This window comes from Phyllostomus discolor, chromosome 2 (assembly GCF_004126475.2).
Source record: "Phyllostomus discolor isolate MPI-MPIP mPhyDis1 chromosome 2, mPhyDis1.pri.v3, whole genome shotgun sequence".
Classification (NCBI taxonomy): domain Eukaryota; kingdom Metazoa; phylum Chordata; class Mammalia; order Chiroptera; family Phyllostomidae; genus Phyllostomus; species Phyllostomus discolor.
In genome coordinates this window covers 61,131,998-61,149,781 of record NC_040904.2, presented here as the reverse complement: position 1 = coordinate 61,149,781, position 17,784 = coordinate 61,131,998, and the positions used below count along the sequence as shown (strand labels likewise).

The 17,784-nt window shown below is 41.7% G+C and overlaps 1 pseudogene; it reads right to left on the bottom strand.

Annotated features, from left to right (window-relative positions):
* Positions 1-9,615: 9,615 nt before the first annotated feature.
* Positions 9,616-9,769, bottom strand: LOC114491252 (annotated as a pseudogene).
* Between the last annotated feature and the right edge of the window lie 8,015 nt (positions 9,770-17,784).

Here is a 17,784-nt window from a genome sequence, read left to right as displayed (position 1 = left end):
ATCGTTCAAAATCTTAGCTAACCATAAAGACTTTATTTTAAAATCAAAATGTGTTAATAATATGTCTCTAGGGTTTGGGGGGAAAGGGATAGTCGTCCCCCTATTGGTTCCCCTTCTTAACTTTCTTAACTCCTTCCCTTGCTTTGAGACAGTCTGGCATGGATTCTTCAGCCCTCTGAATATTTAAAAAAGAGAGTGCACACTTTAATACACTCGAATATCATTTAATTCCTCAAAAGTCATTCTTTCAGTAGATGGGCCTCTGATGGGCATTTTGCTCCCTCACCCTGGCCTTTCCACTCCTCACAATCACAGTGCACCCCCCACCTACCAATCCTATTGTTTCTCCTTAATCCCTGGCTCCAGTTACCTCTCACTCCTATTTCCAAGTGAAGAATTCCCAGGTTTTCACTTTTGGATAGCCACCTGAGGGCAGCCCTTAGAGTCTGGACTATTTGAAGCCCACCCCAAACTCTTGAGGTGCAAAGGTGATTTTTCCTTTCTCTCAGTCCCCTTAGCACTTATTTTTCATTCTCCTCTTTTAACACCTCATTATTTATTGGCACACATTCAAATATGCCACACAGAGAAGTCCTGTTTCCCTATCCCTACCTTACCCTCGTGCTCTCCTTCTTCCACTTCTGGGTTAGTCTTTAAACTGACTAAAGCTGTTTGACGTGGTGGGCTTAACATGGAAGCCACAATGTTCTATGCTGTGCTTCAATTTCTCATCATGGTGCTGGTTAACACAGCTGATGACCACAATTTCTTATTGAATAATATGAGTCTCGTTTGCTACTGTCCCTATAAGGGGCATCTTAATCTTTACCAGGCTAATGGCAGCCCCCCTCCCTGAGCCTGGGAATTGTTTGCATGGAACAAGATTACTCAGGGGAGAAAAACACAGGCTTCCCAGACAGGTTCTAGCCCAGCAAGAAGCAACAAGTTCACTTACCTGAGGAAGTTTTGTACAGCTGATGAGAAAGGAGTTGAAATGTGGCCGGAGAAGGATGGATTATAAACCATTTTAAGCATATGGAATATTATCCTCCAAATATGAAGCTAACTCTCTAGGGCTGCTTTTGTGAGCTGGCAAGTGTTTAAAAGCTGACCCTTTTTCTTGGGTCATATCCAAGGGCCCCTCAAAGACCACTCAGTAACCTCCCTAGCTGATTATGCTCCCTTTGCAAGCCCCAGTCTTCAGAATTCTGCAAGGAGTTCCTTTGTAGTTAAGACCTTTTTTGTGCTCTTGGGCAAAGTCCCTTTAAGAAGGTTCATGGCCAGCTTTCTGTCCCTGTGTTTGGTCTGCAGGAAACACGCCGATGTCCTTTATCCACACATACTCCAGTGCAGGCATTTTCCCACCAGCCTAATCTCCTTGCCCACCATGGATGCATTCTGCAAGACACACTTCTTCACTTTGAACATTCTCCAGCCTGGGTCAGTGGACATATGTCAAGTGCCCAAGCTAGTTGTCTTCTCAAAGCTCTTTTCACAGACTTAAGGTGGGGATAACAATTTTTCTTTGGCCAAAAGCAGAGGCACAATTGTATTTGCAGAGCAGATTTCAAAAGATGAGAGTGGAGAAGGACTAGTAGCAGAGGCAGAGTGTTTCCCCATCAGAAAAGGAAGAATGATCTTCTTATCGCTACTTTACAGGTTAGCAGGTGAAGTTCTAGAGGTAAACTAACTGGCACAAGCCAGGATCAAACCTAGATCCCTCTGACCCTCTAACCTACACTCATCATTGTCAGTGTGCTACAGATGTAAATGATCATTTACGTAATTCATAAAAGTGAGCCTCAGAAGACAGGCCTGGTGTAAAAGAAACAAAACTCCCAACAGCTTGACCTGGCATCAAGCATGCTTCCACTCAAGTGGAAAGAAACAGTTCTCAGTGTAGAGCCCCTAGATAAAGTAATTAAAGTGGCGGTGTTTCCCCACGGGACTGATGCTTGTCCAGGTGTATGTATTACTGTGTTTTGTTAACAGATTTTCTACAGGCAGTGTTGTTTGCTTTGTTTTCCTTATATCCCTATCACATTTAAATGTATTTATTTTGTGCCTACTTCTGAATCAAAAAGGAAAATTTCCCCTTTCCTTTTGGCCTTTAAACAAAAGGAAAAATGAGAATGACTTGAGAAGTTGGGTCAAAATAGAGAAAAAGAAATGGAAGATTAACTTTGGATGGTCCAACCAAATGGAGTTTTTAATGGAGTCTTTAAGCTACTTATAGGACTGTAAAGCATACTCACATGAAGACACCCTAAAACAGCACTGACAATAGAATTATATTGCTAGCCAAATATGTACTTTTACATTTTCTAGTAGCCACATTAAAAAGGTAAAAAGAAATAGGTGAAATCTATTTTAACAATACATTTGTTTAACCAAATATAGCCAAATACTGTTTTAACATGTGATCAATTTTGTAATTTATTCATATTTTACATTCTTTTTTGATACTGTCTTAGAAATCTAGTGTGAATTTTACACTTACAGCACATCTCCTTTCAGAACAGTCACATTTTATGTATTCAAAAGTCACCCGTGGCTAGTGGCTATCATACTGGTCAGCCCAGCTCTAAAAGGATATTTGATTCAATCCTGGTGAGCCTGTGACATATGGGATCTCAGTCAGATCACTGAGGAAGCAGGTGAGTTTCCAAATTAAAACAACAAAAATAAAGAGAGAAATAAAACAAAGCTGAAGAAAAAAAGTGAAGTCAACTTGGGGAGACATTGGTACCCAAAAAGCAATTAGTTGCTAACAGATGGAAATGTCAGGGGGTCAGGAATATGGAAAGAAAAGTCTGGAACTAAAAAAAAAAAAAAAATCAAAGGATGTGATAAGAGAATTTTGAATTACCAGCCTGAGCCAATGACAAGGCTAACGATTTAATCTTATTCACCAATGAAACAGTGCCTGCTGCATTTACAAAAAGAAGGCCTACTTGCTGCTTACAATTCAACTTACTCAGAGCTGTTCAAAACTCTATAAGCAGACAAATGCTAAACAAACTCAAGAAAGAGTTCTGTAGAAAATCAAAATGCAAATTTATTGATACAAAGGAATTGCCCCTTCCACAGACTGAAATCAGCATATCCCCTTACTCAGATCACCCCCTTGCTGATTGTAAAGTTTGTTGTAAAGTCAAATTAGTGAGCAGAGCTTTCTTGGTGAGCATAAAATTAAAGCAAAGGGAACTGAATAATCTCCAAGGATTGTGTGCTCAGACTGCCCCAGAGAAGTCACCCCCCATGTGACAGGAATAGGACAGATGCCACACCTCTGCTTGCCAGTCCTTTTGGTAGATACATGGGCAGGTAGTTGCTATCTGAGGTCTTTGTTGGTTACGTCCTATTACCAGAAGTTTTGGTGGTGCACAAACCTGTTTTTTTAGGGTTGTTTGTCTTGAGCTGGCATAGTCACTTCTGGACTCTAGAAAACTCTGGGTCCACATTTTCAGAGATGTCATTCTGCTGGAGCTGAGGCAGACTCGCCCCTTTGTGCGTGGCCTGTGGTCACAGCCCCAGTGGAGCAGCTCGCCTCAGAGGCTGCTGGATCCCACAATTCATGGGAGTGGGATCCCTATTATAAGGAGGCCTCTGCTACCCAGGCCTGGCCTCAGATTTGGGGGACAGGGAGGGGATTGATTAATTTGTGTTCAGTTACATATTAGTAGTTACCTCTTTCTTATTGTCAACTAGTCAAGATTCTAGTCATCATCATCTGTTAGGATGGGTTATATCTGATGAAAGTTAATCTTGTATTTATTAATTATGAAATATTTCAGTTCTCAGAGTACCATTTCTTTTTGCACAGAATAGGAAAGCATGAAAAAGAAGTTGAATGGCAGAGTCTTGCTATTACACAAAATATCTTGACAGATTAAAATGATAAACTAAATGTAACAGGATCAAATTTTATATAAAAATGCATTTCCCCTGTCTACGGGACACATAAAAGACAGTTTGGTATCTACAGTTTGCTAAATCTAAAGTTTAAATTATAAGCAATAAAAAAACAAATGCCAACTCTTTCATCTCAGTAGCATTTGGGGAATAGTAGGACACAAATCAATTACATGAGTCTTGTTTATGATAGCATTTTTTACTAATATTGTTAAACTGTTGCCTAACATTCCCACCACTATGCTTTCCTCAGAGATGTTAACAAAAAGTGAAATTTACCAATTTGGTTTCATCTTCTATCATTTCTTCTGCTCACCCTCTGGCAGAGATGCTCTCAATCAACCAAAATGCTCAGCAAGAGGACGGAAGAAAAGAGAATTAAAATTCCTGCTAAACCTTCAAACAGGAAAACCAGAGCTTGACTAATCTAGAACTGACCACAAATGATTTGATAAAAGCAGTGGCTTAGCCCTCTCCTTCCACCACCCCCACTGGAAGTAAACTTAAACCTCAGCTCTTTTCCCTCTCTGCTCTCAGCCTTACCCACAGTCTCTATTCCCAACCCCCACTCCAGTCCAGGCTGTTCACAGCCTCTCCAGCCTCCATCCACTGCTGCAAAAGGGGGATTCCTCTGTCTCCTCAAACTCAAGATACCCCAACTTAATGTCTGCCTGGCTCGTCACTGCACCCCCAGCTGGCCCCTGTGTCCTGCAAGCGGGGCAGGACCAGGTGGCTCTAGTTCCAGGGGTTAGGAGAAAAGGGAGAATACCTCTTGGCTGTAGTTGTGGTATGTGGAGCTGCAGAGTGAATACAAAAAATTATGTCTCAGAGATTGTTGCAGATGAAGATGGAGAACTGTGTCAAATCAGCAAAGGAGCCTGGAGGAGTTGGGAGCTGTCGGTCCCATGAATGGGAAGTATTCCATAGTTACGGTAAGAGTGGGAGACAAGGGGATCTGGGCACTCTCAGTGCATACGCATGCTACAGCAAATAGAGGGCAGACATCTCCCAACTTTCCAACATAGAATCATTTTATATCTTCATCCGCATTTAAGCCCTATTGGATCTTTCTAGCCCAGTTCTCTCAGATTCATCCAATCCTCAATAATCTCTCAGCTACAGCTTTAGTCCAAGCTTGCAACTTTTCTTGCTTTGGATTATCTTTATATCCCAAAGATACAAAGATAATCCCTGTCCCAGTTACTTATCTTTTTTGAAATCTAATGCATAAGGTTATCAAACAGATTTTTTCCTAAATTTTATTTCTTGCTGAAAACTTTTTGCTAAATCCTTGGTTGGCCAAAAAGTTCATTTGGTTTTTCCCGTAAGATGACTCCACTAGCACTTAGTTGTCTTTAACTTCATTCTAAACAATTTTGTTAGATTGTATTGCGACAGCTGTCATATCAGCATGCATATAAAAAAACTTATTAAAATCTGTGAATTTTTGTGTAGCCATTTCAATATTGAAGATGGAAGAAAATATGCAACATTTTGGGCATATTATGTTTTACTATTTCAAGAAAGGTAAAAACACAACTGAAGCACACACAAAACATTGTACAGTATATGGAGAAGGTGCTGTGACTGATCAAATGTGTCACATGTGGTTTGCAAAGTTTTGTGCTAGAGATTTCTCTCTGGACAATGCTCCACAGTCATGTAGACCAGCTGAAATTGACAGTGATCAAATCGAGACATTGAGAACAATCAACGTTCTGCCCTGTGGGAGGTAGCTGACATACTCAGAATATCTAAATCAATAAAGCTGTTAGTGAAAATAAAAAATGTGTCTTTTATTTTACAGAAAGAACTGAGCAGACTTTTTGGCCAACCCAATATCAAGTTTAAAGTCCTCAGTCTTAAAATCTAGGTTTTCTTACAATGTGCTAAAGGGATGGGGCTCATGTGGCTCCAGTCTGGGGAGTCAATTAAGCCATCATCCAGGGATGCTTTGACTCCCTCTTTCTTAAAGTCCATTCCTGAGCATTTAGAGCTCTGTGTTGAAGTACAAGAGACACTCTACTGCCTCTTGTACTTAAATAAGACTGTAGGTGCCCCAGAGGTGGAGCCTTGGAAAGCTGCGGCTTACTCTGGTGGAAAACAAAGGTGGAGAAGAGCAGGAGTAAGAAGCATTCCCATATGTGTACCACAGTCAGACATCGTAGTCCTGGCAGAGCCTGGGTTTCCCATTCTTACAAGGAGATGAGGATAGGATTAATGGCCAAAGCCAGCATCCTACATTACCAGCAGATTGTGGCATTTCCAAGCAAAGAAGGAAGTAGCTGTATGTGCCACAGTGGACCCATAATTGCTCTCTCCTAATGATGCAAGAAGGAAATAGAAGCCCCCTTTTCCAACAAGCCTCAATAGCACATTCAGAGCGAATCATGCCAGGCCCAGTAAGCAAGAATGTATGGCCTGGTACCCTGTGATACTTTGACTTTAACTGGATACAAAGGTCAATTAAGTACATTTGGATGCTGAGATCAGTGGTCTCAGGCAGTTCTTCCCTTAAATAGGTAGTGAGACCTCTCTGGATCTGGATCTGGAGTCCAGAGCACTCCAGATTCTGATCAAGCAGGCAAAATTTAACCACCTACTAGCCCAGTGATTCCCACCAGGCCAAGCAGTAGACCTGCATCCATTTGGCAAGAGTTATGGTCAAGAAATTACATTTGCTTAACAGAGGTTTATTGGGCATCTATTAAGTATGAGGCACTTTAAACGCTGGGGTTACAGAAGTGCTATAACTCAGTTGATGGCACTTCCAGAACATAGAAGAGACAATCAATCACACAAACTAGTATAAAATTGTAACTGTGACAAGAGTTTCAAGAAGAAGGGCATGAATCTCCGAGGTTCTAGAAAGGGGATTCCTTGTAGAAGCAATGCTTGAGCTGAGATCTAAAAAATAAATTAAAATTAGGCAAAAAGGAAGAAAGAATGTTCTAAGCAGAAACAGCCTATGCAAAGACCCTGTGGCTAGTAGGACTGAAAGAAAGCCAGCATACCTGCAGAGAGGTGTGAAAAGGAGCCAGGTGTGAGGTAAGGCTGGAAGGTAGAGAAGGACCAGACCATGTAGAACAGTATAGGTTATTGAGGAGTCTTTATCCAATTGGGAATGAGAAACCATTTAATGGTTTCAAGCAAAAGAGTGTCAAAATCAGATTTATATGATAAAAAGATCACTTTGCAACACAGAATATGTATTGGGGGGGAAGTGGTCAGACTTGATGAGAGAGGACTCATTAGTAGGCAATAGCAAGTCTAAGCAGGAAATGATGCTTGCTTCTATTAGACTGATAGTGGAAGTAGTGTTGGAGATAAGTGAGAAGATATAAGTGATATTTGAGAAATAAATTGGCAGCATTTAGTTATGATCAGATATGGGGGGATGAGATTGACAAGATAGTTCAGAATAACTCCCAGGTTTCTGGGTTGCAGAAGAGGAACCACGGTGGTGTCAGGCACTGAGAAAGAGAAACCAGAAGGGGAACCATGTTTCTAGAATGGGGTGGTGGGGTCAGTAGAGCAAAAGTTTAATTTTGGACACAACGATGTGAGATGATGTTGTAGGCAGCTTCTCAAATGACTCCCGATGATTCCTAACTCTTGGTACTCACATCCTTATATAGCCCCTTCCCCTTGTGTGAGTTTATGTTTTGCTTTTAATGCATAGACTAAAATAAAAATAATGAAATGTTCAGCTTCCTCTCCTGTCCCCCAGCCTCTCTGAAGCCTCCCTCACTCTGGAGGAGCAAGCCTCCGGGAAAGTAGCCCTGTGAAGAGACCCTGTGGTAAGAAACTGATGTTCCCGGCAACAGCCTTGCAGAGCTGATACCCACCAACAGCTACCTGAGTGGGCTTGGCAGTGGTCCTCCCCTACTGGAGCCCTCAGATGGCCGCAGGCCTGGCCAACACGTTGTTTGCAGCCTCCTGAGAGACTCTGAGCCAGGGGCTCTTGCTCCACCAAACCTGGACTCCTGACCCACAGAAACTATGAGATAATAAATGTTTGTACTTTTAAATGCTACGTTTTACTTTGTTACTCAGCAATAGATAATTAATACATTTGACTTTTATAGAGTCAAGTATTTTATTCAAGAAAATATGTTAAGTCAAAAGAAATTTAGAAGTTATGGAGCTCAGAGAAGTCTAGACTGAAGTTATAAAGTTGAGATCATGGGCACTTAGGAAGACAGTATGAAGCAAAGAAGGAAAGATTACTGAAATAAGTCTTGAGGATCTCCATAACTTGCTGGCCAATTAGAGAATGATTTTGCAAAGGACACAGAAAAGGAACAGCTGGAGAGGTGGAAAGAAAGCCAAGAGAAGGTTGAATCATGTAAGTCAGAAGTCAGTGTTTCAAAGAAGTAGAGAGTGGTCAATTAAGTGAAATACTGAAGTCCTGTTGTTAGTATGAGAGTAATCTACAATTCCAGCAGGAGCAGATGGTAAGACTGAAAGGCAGAATGGTGTGGACTGAGGCTGGGGTATACAGAAGTCCAGAAAAACATAGACAGCTCTCTCCAGAATTTGACCCATGTAGGTGAGAAGAGAGATCAGGTCATAACTGAAAGTGGATTGTGATAGTTATTTTTTAATGAGAAAAATGTGAAATGTATAAATAAAATCTGAAAGATTTGGGTAAGAAGAAAAGGTTGAATATTCAACTAGGGAAAAAACAGTAGATAGAGTGAACTTCCTGGAGGGCAGAAAGGGATTCTCTTTAGATGGGAGATGGGAGGTGGGGAAGTTCTGCTACTAGAACAGGAAACAAGGACCCACAGGATAAGTGCAGAAATACTCAGGAGGTTAAAAGTGTTCCTATGTGGAAGATCCTACTTTTTATTTAACAATCTAAGAAGAGAGATTGTAGGCTTGAGAAATGGAGAAAGGTTTCCACAGTCACTGTGGAAAATGGGAAAATGAAAAACAGAACTGTAGTGTTTTGTATAGTGTGAGGACCTGTTGGAAGTTAATGACCTTGAACTTATAATGGAATCAGTCTGCCTCATTAGGTGATAATCAGCTGCTTGGATACAGGCACAGTGAAACAGACCATTGGGTTCATCCAGGTATAGAACTTAGGCATATGGAGATAACAGAGGGACAGAGTCTAAGAGAGATGGGAGTAGAGAAATACTGCTCATGAAATCTATGCCAGATAGAAAGAGAAAGGTTGATGGATTAGGACATAGCAGAGGACAGGCCGTGACAATGGTCCTTCTTTTTGCATTCTTTCCCCTGGAAGAAGGGAAGGCCACAGTCAAGCAGAGAAGTGCTTATATTAGTAATTTAGAAGGAGTAGCATTACAGGTAGTGACAATACCCAGGAAGTGTCTATGGGAGTGGATGACTGAAGTAGAGAGAAAAATCACTGAAGATGAATGGAAGGCGAGCACCTGAGTGGCCATGATGCTGGACAGGCAACCCACCTGGCTGTCACCCAGACTGATCAAGGCTTGGGTATAGTGGGCAAGCAACTGGCTTGTCCTATGAAATAGTGAGCCTTTTGCCACTTGCCAATGTACATAATGGAAGAGCTAGAGCAGAATAGCTAAATGGCATGAATGCAAAGAAATAGGGTCTTAAACAAAACAGTGGAAATATAATGTGGGGGAGTAAGGGAGATGCTATGGCAGACATTGCTCTTTCTCTGCCTGATATCTTTATCCCTTTCCTTTTTTTTTTTTTTAGGGGAGAATGCGAACACAGTCCCCCACTACTACAAATTATGCAGTCAAGTTTCCCACATTTGGGGAAATCACAGGGGTCAGCACATCTGGATAAGCCTTGCCCTGGGAAAACCACCTTCGTGATTATGGTATCTCCCCTGCCAGGTAAGTACATCCCTTTCCTTTCTACCTAACAAAATTCTATTTTCTGATGTGTGATATGCCGGCTGAGTACACCTACCTTCTTAGATTCCCTTTCATTAAGGAGTGGCCATGTGGCACACCTCTAGCCAATCAGACATCAGCTTAACTTTACCAGAAAATCTGAGAATGTTTTTGCTTTTCTGATGCAGGCATCACCCTTTCTTGCCTGGAATGCAGACATGATGGCCGAGCTGCAGTGACCAAGAAGTTATAAACATGAGGAAAAGTCCAAGATAATCACAGAGAGGCGAGTCCTCATTTTGAGTGACCATTAAACCAGTACCAGCAGCTATCTGTATCCAGATTTCTGATAATATGAAATCAACTCTACTTTATTACGTGTTTGTTGACTTCCCTGATTTTTTGTAGTTAATTGTATTCCTCACAGAAATATCAACCCACCTTGCCGTTTTGAAATACAAGGGATATGAGACAATAGTTACCACCTGAGAGAGCTGCAAAAGAAGTGCCCTCAGGGAAGAGCCACCTTCAACAAGATGGGAGGCAGGAGGTAAGGGAATGCTGTAGAAGGAACAGTGCAGGTCAGGCGATTTGCTAGTTATTGGATTCTAGGATTCAAGGGCCAGGGTGAAAATGAATAGGGAGGAGAGGAGGGGTGGAAGGCTGAGGCAGAAGGATGCACAAAGCTTCACAAGAATGATTGTGGAAGTGGATCAAATGACCCAATGGCCATGGAGGTAGAGGTTACACTTTGGACCTTCACCAATGCAAACAGAACTGAGAGGCATGGTGGATTTGATCTCCAAGTCTCTTTGCAGACAGAAACCTGTGTTACCTGCCCAGAGGGATTACCAGGTTGCATGAGCGGGGCCATCATCTTTCTACATCCTCAGTTAGGCAAGAAAAGAAAAATGTCATCCTTTTGACTTCTCTGAAGAATCAAGATGCAGGTTCAAAGCTGCATAATGAAACCTGCCAATTTCTCTGGATTCCCTCCAAATCTCCCCAGGGGGAGGAACAGAAGCAGGGGACGGGGAGGGGCTGCAGGCCACAGGGCCTGCTGGGGCAGAGTGAGGGAGGCATTTTGCCCTTTCCTCTGGTAATTGGCCCACAAGGGTTGTTATCTCCCTCGGGAGGCTGGTGTTCCTCTCCCAGAGCCCTCATGGTCCCAAAGCAGAGTGACAGCGTGTGCCTGATAGATCGTCCACATTGCCATAGCAACAGGCTTGCCCCTGGAACCATGGGTTCATGACAAAATAATCAGAAGACTCTTAAAGGTTGCTGATGTGGGTTTGACTAGGATGCAGGCCAGGTGGATGGACATGAAGGCCCAGAGCCAAGAATATCAGGGTAGGAATTTTATCACAAATGATCAAAAGCCTAAAGGGTATGGGAATAAGCACACATTAAATCTAACAAGGAGCCAGGGGATAAAAACAGAAGAAGCAGAATTCAGTCATGTAGTCCAGATCCTGTGATGGATCTGGGGGGGTGTGGTGCGGAGGCTGGTAGCGAGAGTAAGGGAAGAAGCTACAGCAAAAGGACTGTTTGTGATCCCTTTTCACTGGCTGCTGGCTACATGGGTGGCGGCTGAGCTGCATTAACATTCAGGGACTCTGGGAGGACACTGGTTGCTCCAACCCTGTTCAGCCATGGACAGCTTACCTTTCAGCTTCTCTGCAGACTACATCCTCATTCTTGCTCTGAGTTAATAAAAATCAGTTCAGATGGTGTTAAGACTATGCCATCCTCACCTTCTGTCTCAATCCTTTACCTGGATGAAGTTCTCAGCATCTCTCTATGGGCCCATAAAAATGCAGATACCACCCAAGATGTGTGATCAGTCTCTACCCCCAGACCTGGTTGGTAGTTTGTGCTGTACTTCTCATCTAGGACTGGAATGTACAGCTCTCTGGGCTGAGCCTAGTAAAATATAAGCTTCATAAGGGAAAGGTCTTTGAGAGTTTATCACTGCATTCCTGACATGGAGCACACAGCATGTCACATAGTAGAATCCTAATGAACATGTACTAAATGAATGGGTCACTGACAACCTTCCCAGCCCTTGCCCATACTCCAGGTTACCAGACTCTTCTGTGGGCGTCTGCTATCAACATGATCCTCCTCCTTCCAGGATGAACTGTATTAGAACCAAGACTTTCCACCACTTGTCATAGAGAGTACCTGTGACCAGAGATTCCTGGTATTATCCACCTGAGTGGACCTTTGGACACAAGTACTTGCCTAGACTAGGGCAAGGTTTCAAATGTCCCTTTAGCCACTACAGTGGTAACTTCTGTATCCCCACCTTAGTGACAATGGCATTAATCCCCTGGCCCCTTCTTAACCTCAGCCTACTTCTTTCTCCCCATTAACTGAAGGCCTGCCAACCTTCATGATCAAGGCCTGTGGAATCTATGAAGGTTGTGATATCACAGATGGCCTTGAAGTTCTCCCAGCTTCAATAGCCTAGTGGTAAAATTAGGATCATGATAATGTAATTCTACTCTGAGCCATAATCAAAGAAATGCAAAGTATCCCACCTTATACATTAAAGGTATTATAAAAAGTAAAATAGTGTGTGTATGTGTTTCTTGTCTTGTAGTGCTTACCACTCTTTGCAATTATTTATGTATATGTTAAATTGTTGTCTTGCCAGTCTCTCCCATTGGAACGTGAGTTCCATGATGTCAGGGACTTTGACCATTATGTTTATTGCCTAAGTAGTATATGTCCAATAGCTGTTGAATAGAAGAATAATTCACTTCTGGATATTCTCAGAGTGGCCCACTGTGCACCCAGAAACCCAGGTCTCTGGCCCCCTATGACATGCTCCTTTTCCTCTTCACCTGCACCATCTCTCCATGGACATGTGCACAGCCATTGCCTCTGACATCTACCACCACTGACAAGGCACTGTGCTTCCTGTGCTATCAAAACGCCCAGTTCCATTTTCCACCCATATCTGCCCCAAACACACTGTGCCAAAGCTGTTCAGCTGTGCCCAAGCCTGAACTACCACTGACCCTGATAACATGGCAGTGCAGAGATGCTGGGCTGGGCTCCTGCCTGAAGAAGAAGCAATCTCTTTCCCTACCCTTTGTGTTACCCACATCCCAGAACAAGGCTACCTTAAGCTACCAGATATTTTTTGTAAAAATAACTCTTTTTGATTGTTGCAGTCAAGAATCCAGTATGATCCTTTCTCAGTGACAGGCACAATGCTTTACACAGACATAGGTGTTGGACCAAGGTCACATGCGTTGTCTTTTTCCCCTGTCTGACTTATATCCACAGGGATCCCTTAATTTCTCCTTGTAGTCCCTAGGAAAGTCTGTGCCACCTGTCCCCCTAGCATGACCTGACGTGCCTGAATCCTCCTGTGGGCACAATTAGAGCAGCATCTGATCACCACAATGAAGAAGTTTGTATCATATTCTGAGGAAAAATAAAGGCTTTTAAATAGGAGGTTATCCTAAAGAACCAGTGCTTTAGGCACAGACATTTATTGTCTTTGTATAGAATGAGACATTGGGAAAGACTCTAGGATACTTTTCATCATTATAATTCATTCCCCAAAGGGCCTGATGGAACAGAATTCCACATCCCTCAATAATTCCATGGGAGTACATGGTTCTCTGAATATTCCTGGCTTTCTGCTCACCAAATAGGATATCACTTTGTGGCTCTGTGTGGTTGGGTGTTGTCATCTAATCAGTTGGGGCCATTGTATTATGATGAGAAGTAACAAGCATCCCTTTAATTTAATTGCAGATGCGAGATACTTCAGGGCTCCCTTTCTTCCTTTTGTGGTGAGTGAACTGCACAGCAGAAGGACACAGTGCTGGTGGTGGTAGGGGGTGGGATCACACCAGGGCAATCACCCTAACCATCCACCACACCCACTTCCCTGAGATGGTGGTTGCTCCATCAGGCAGACCCTAAGATGCCTTGAGGAGCAGAGCCCTTACCATCGTCCTGTGAATAAGATTAAAACCTAGTTTTAGTCCACTGAGGTTTGGGGTTGTTGCCACAGCTCAGCCCAGCCTATACAGACCACTATATGTCCTCTCCTTTCCTCTCTGTTTTTCTTAACAAGTGATCAGAAACTCCAGGAGACCCTGAAACTTCCTTGCCAGGCCCATGGCTCCTCTGACTGCCTCCCCACACTCCCTCAGCTTCTCTAACTCCTGAGTCAGGGGGTTGTTGAGCTCTGGTACCAACTTTTCCTGCAAGGCCTCTATTATCAAAGTGGGAGGTCTGGAGGCCTTGGAAAATGACCTGGGTGGCAGCTTGTCCCTGCTGACCTTCCAAACACCTGCCCTGCAGGTGGGCCAGCACCTGAAGCAGAGCCAGTAAGTAACTCACACGGGCAGTTACCCAGCTTCCCCTGTGGTGTCCAGTCAAGTCCCTATAGTAAATCACTTATAAGACAGCACTCTTCAGGCTTCTGATTCTCTGAGGAACCCTAACTGATGCCCACACATATAGCAAAAAGCTTGTTAATTCTTCCCTCCCATTTTTATAGATTGCCCAAGCTTCCTTGGGAATGACAGTGTAGGGGGCAGGAGTAATTAGCAAGCAGGCCAGGCATTCCTGGATACTCACCCAAATTTACTCAGGTGCACCTTGTACAACAATAACAACAGAAATATTGACGTTCTCAAATGGTTGAAATGTGTCATGCTAAGTTGACACAACAACCCCAAACCTCAGTGGACTAAAACTAGATTTCAATCTTATTCACAGGACGATGGTAAGGGCTCTGCTCCTCAAGGTCCAAAACACAGTACTAACACTGAACAAAAAAACAAGGACAATGAGAAGCCATAGAGGCTAATCAAAGAGATGAGACCATCTGCCTTGAACATGTGATTCAGCCCTCATTTATTAAATACTTAATATGTGTTAGGAAGTCTGCTATTAAATGATGATAAAATTATCTGACATTTGAGGGTTTATTTAATATTGTGCAGTTTTCTAAGGGCTAAGCACTTAGAACAATGCTTGGTTTAAAAATTGTTACCTGTTGCCAATACATGTTACCTCTTCTAAGTGCTTTTTTGTGATATTGTGCTTGCCCCTAACAATGGTTGAGTGAGGTGGCGGCTGGAGTGGTTGCCATTGGAATATTTATGTCTTTTACCAGACAGGGGCGTTCACTGCCCAGGTGCTGTGTGTGGGCTGCTAAAGGTTTACAGCTCTCCCTTTTCTCCAGGGACAAGCCATCAGCCTAACAGGAGCTGTGCTGGGAGATTACACTGCACAACAGATCTGGGTGACTCTCAACAGCCAATGACTAAGGGACATAGGGCATAAAAAGCTAGTCCCTTGCCTTAAGGTAGGACTAACTTTGTACTTTGTAGTCCAATTCATGAGCTCTCTGTGGATGAGAAGGAAGCTAGACCCTAGCAGAGACCACTTCCCGACTTAGGCCTGACCTCTTCCTCTTCCCTCCTTGCCAACACTCCCCTAGTAAATCACATGACTCCCAGCCTCTTTCTCAGGTACTCTGCAAGGCAGCCTCACCAGAAGTGTGCTATCAATATCCCCATTTACAATGAGCAAAGAGGCTACGGGAGCCAAAGAACCTTCCCAGGAACTGTCAAGGGACTTCACAGTCTCTTGTACAAGGTCTGCTTGTACAAGCAGACCTTGTACTCAGGGAGTCTAAGCCTATGCTCTTTGCCACTGCTCTTCATATATAAAAATGTGTTATGAGCCAATAAGTTATCTTAATACTCTAGTCCCTTGCTAAGATGCTGAGAGTTGAAAGTCAGGCACAATAATTGGTTGGCCAGGAAATTTGTTTTTTTCAAAAAGATGACTCTAGTAGTGCTTAGTTGTCTTTAACTTCCACTTATTTTTATCTTCTTTAATTTCTTTCTTCAGTGTTTTATAATTTTCCTAGAACAGGTCTTTTACATCCTCAGGTTTATTCCTAGGTAGTTTATTCTTTTTGTAGCAATTGTGAATGGGTCTGTTTTAATTTCTCTTTCTGTTAGTTCATTATTGGCATATAAAAATGCAACTGATTTCTGGATATTAATTTTGTATCCTGTTACTTTGTTGAATTTATTTATCAGTTCTAATAGTTTCTTGGTAGAATCTTTGGAGTTCTCTATGTACAGTATCATGTCATCTGCAAATGAAGACAGTTTTATTTCTTCCTTTCCAACCTGGATGCCTTTTATTTTTTTCTTTGTGTCTGATTGCTGCTGCTAGGGTATCCAGTACTATGTTGAATAAGAGAAGTGAAAGAATACATCCCTGTATCATTGCTGTTTTAGCGGGAACACTTGTAGTTTTTGCCCATTGAGTATGATGCTGGCAGTGGGTTTGTCATATATGGCCTTTATAATGTTTAGTTATGTTCCCTCTAATCCCACTTTGCTGAGAGTTTTTATCAGAAATGTGTGCTGGATTCTATCAAATGGTTTTTGTGCATCTATTGATATGATCACATGGTTTTTATCCTTAATTTTATTTATTTGGTGTCTCACATCTATTGATTTGTGAATGTTTTACCAACTTTGCAATCCCAGAATGAATCCTACTTGATGATGGTGCATGATCTTTTTGATGCACTGTTGTATTCAGTTTGCTAATATTTTGTTGAGGATTTTAGTGTCTATATTCATCAGGAATATTGGCTTATAATTTTCTTTCTTCATAGTGTTTTTATCTGGTTTTGGAATTAGGATAACACTGGCCTCGTAAAATGAGGTTGAGAGCCTTCCCTCCTCTTGAATTTTATGAAATAGTTTAAGAAGGATAGGTGTTAGTTCGTCTTTGAATGTTTGGTAAAATTCTACTATGAAGCCATCCAGTCCAGGGATTTTGTTTGTTGGGAGTTTTTTAATTACTGCTTCAATTTCATTAGGTGTAATCTGTCTATTCAGATTCTCTGGTTTTTCCTTATTTGGTTTTAGAAGATTGTATATTTCTAGGAATTTATCCATTTTATCCAGGTTGTCCATTCTGTAGCATATAGTTGTTCATAATATTTTCTTATAGTCCTTTGTATTTCTTTGGTGTTAGTAGATATTTCTTCTCTTTCATTTTAAAAAATTAATTAATTTACAATTTTTAATTGTTTTTCAAGTATCGTTTTCTGCCTTTTTCCCCTACCCCTCCCCACCATCCTAGCCCTCCCCACCTCCCTCCCTCATTTCCATCCCCCCCTTGTTGTTGTCCATGTGTCCTTTATAGTTGTTCCTGTAAATCCTTCACACTTTTCCCCCTTTGTCCCCTCCCCTTTCCCTTCTAATCCCTGTCAGCCTGTTCTCAGTTTCACTGTCTTTGGCTCTACTTTGCTTGCTTGTTCGTTTTGTTGATTAGGTTCCTGTTAATGGTGAGATTATATGTATACCTCTTTCATTTTTGATTTTACGAATTTGGGTACTCTCTCTTTTTTTTCTTGATGAGTCTGGTTAAAGATTTGTCAATCTTATTTATCTTTTTTAAGAACCAACTCTTGGATTCACTGATCTTTTGTATTTTTTTAAAGATTTTATTTCATTTATTTCTGTTCTCATCTTTATTATTTTTTTCCTGTACTCACTTTGGGCTTTGTTTGTTGTTCTTTTTCAGGTTCCTTTAAGTGTGAAGTTAAATGGATTATTTGAGCATTTTCTTGTTTTTTTTTTTTTTTTTTTTTAAATAGGGCCTGTAATGCTATGAATTTCCCTCTTAGGATTGCTTACCCAGTGTCCCACAGATTTTGGATTGTAGTGTCATTTTCATTTGTTTCAAGGTATCTTTTGATTTCTTCATTGATCTCATTGTTGACCCATTCATTGTTTAATAATATGTTATTTAGCTTCCATGTCTTTGTGTGTTTTTCAGTGTTCTTGTGATTGATTTCTAGTTTTATAGCATTGTGGTCAGAGAAGATGCTTGATATGATTTCAATGTTTTTAAATTTACTGAGATATGTTTTGTGTCCTAACATGTGGTTTATCCTAGAAAATGTTCTACGTGCACTTGAAAACTATGTATATTCTGCTCTTTTGGGATGAAA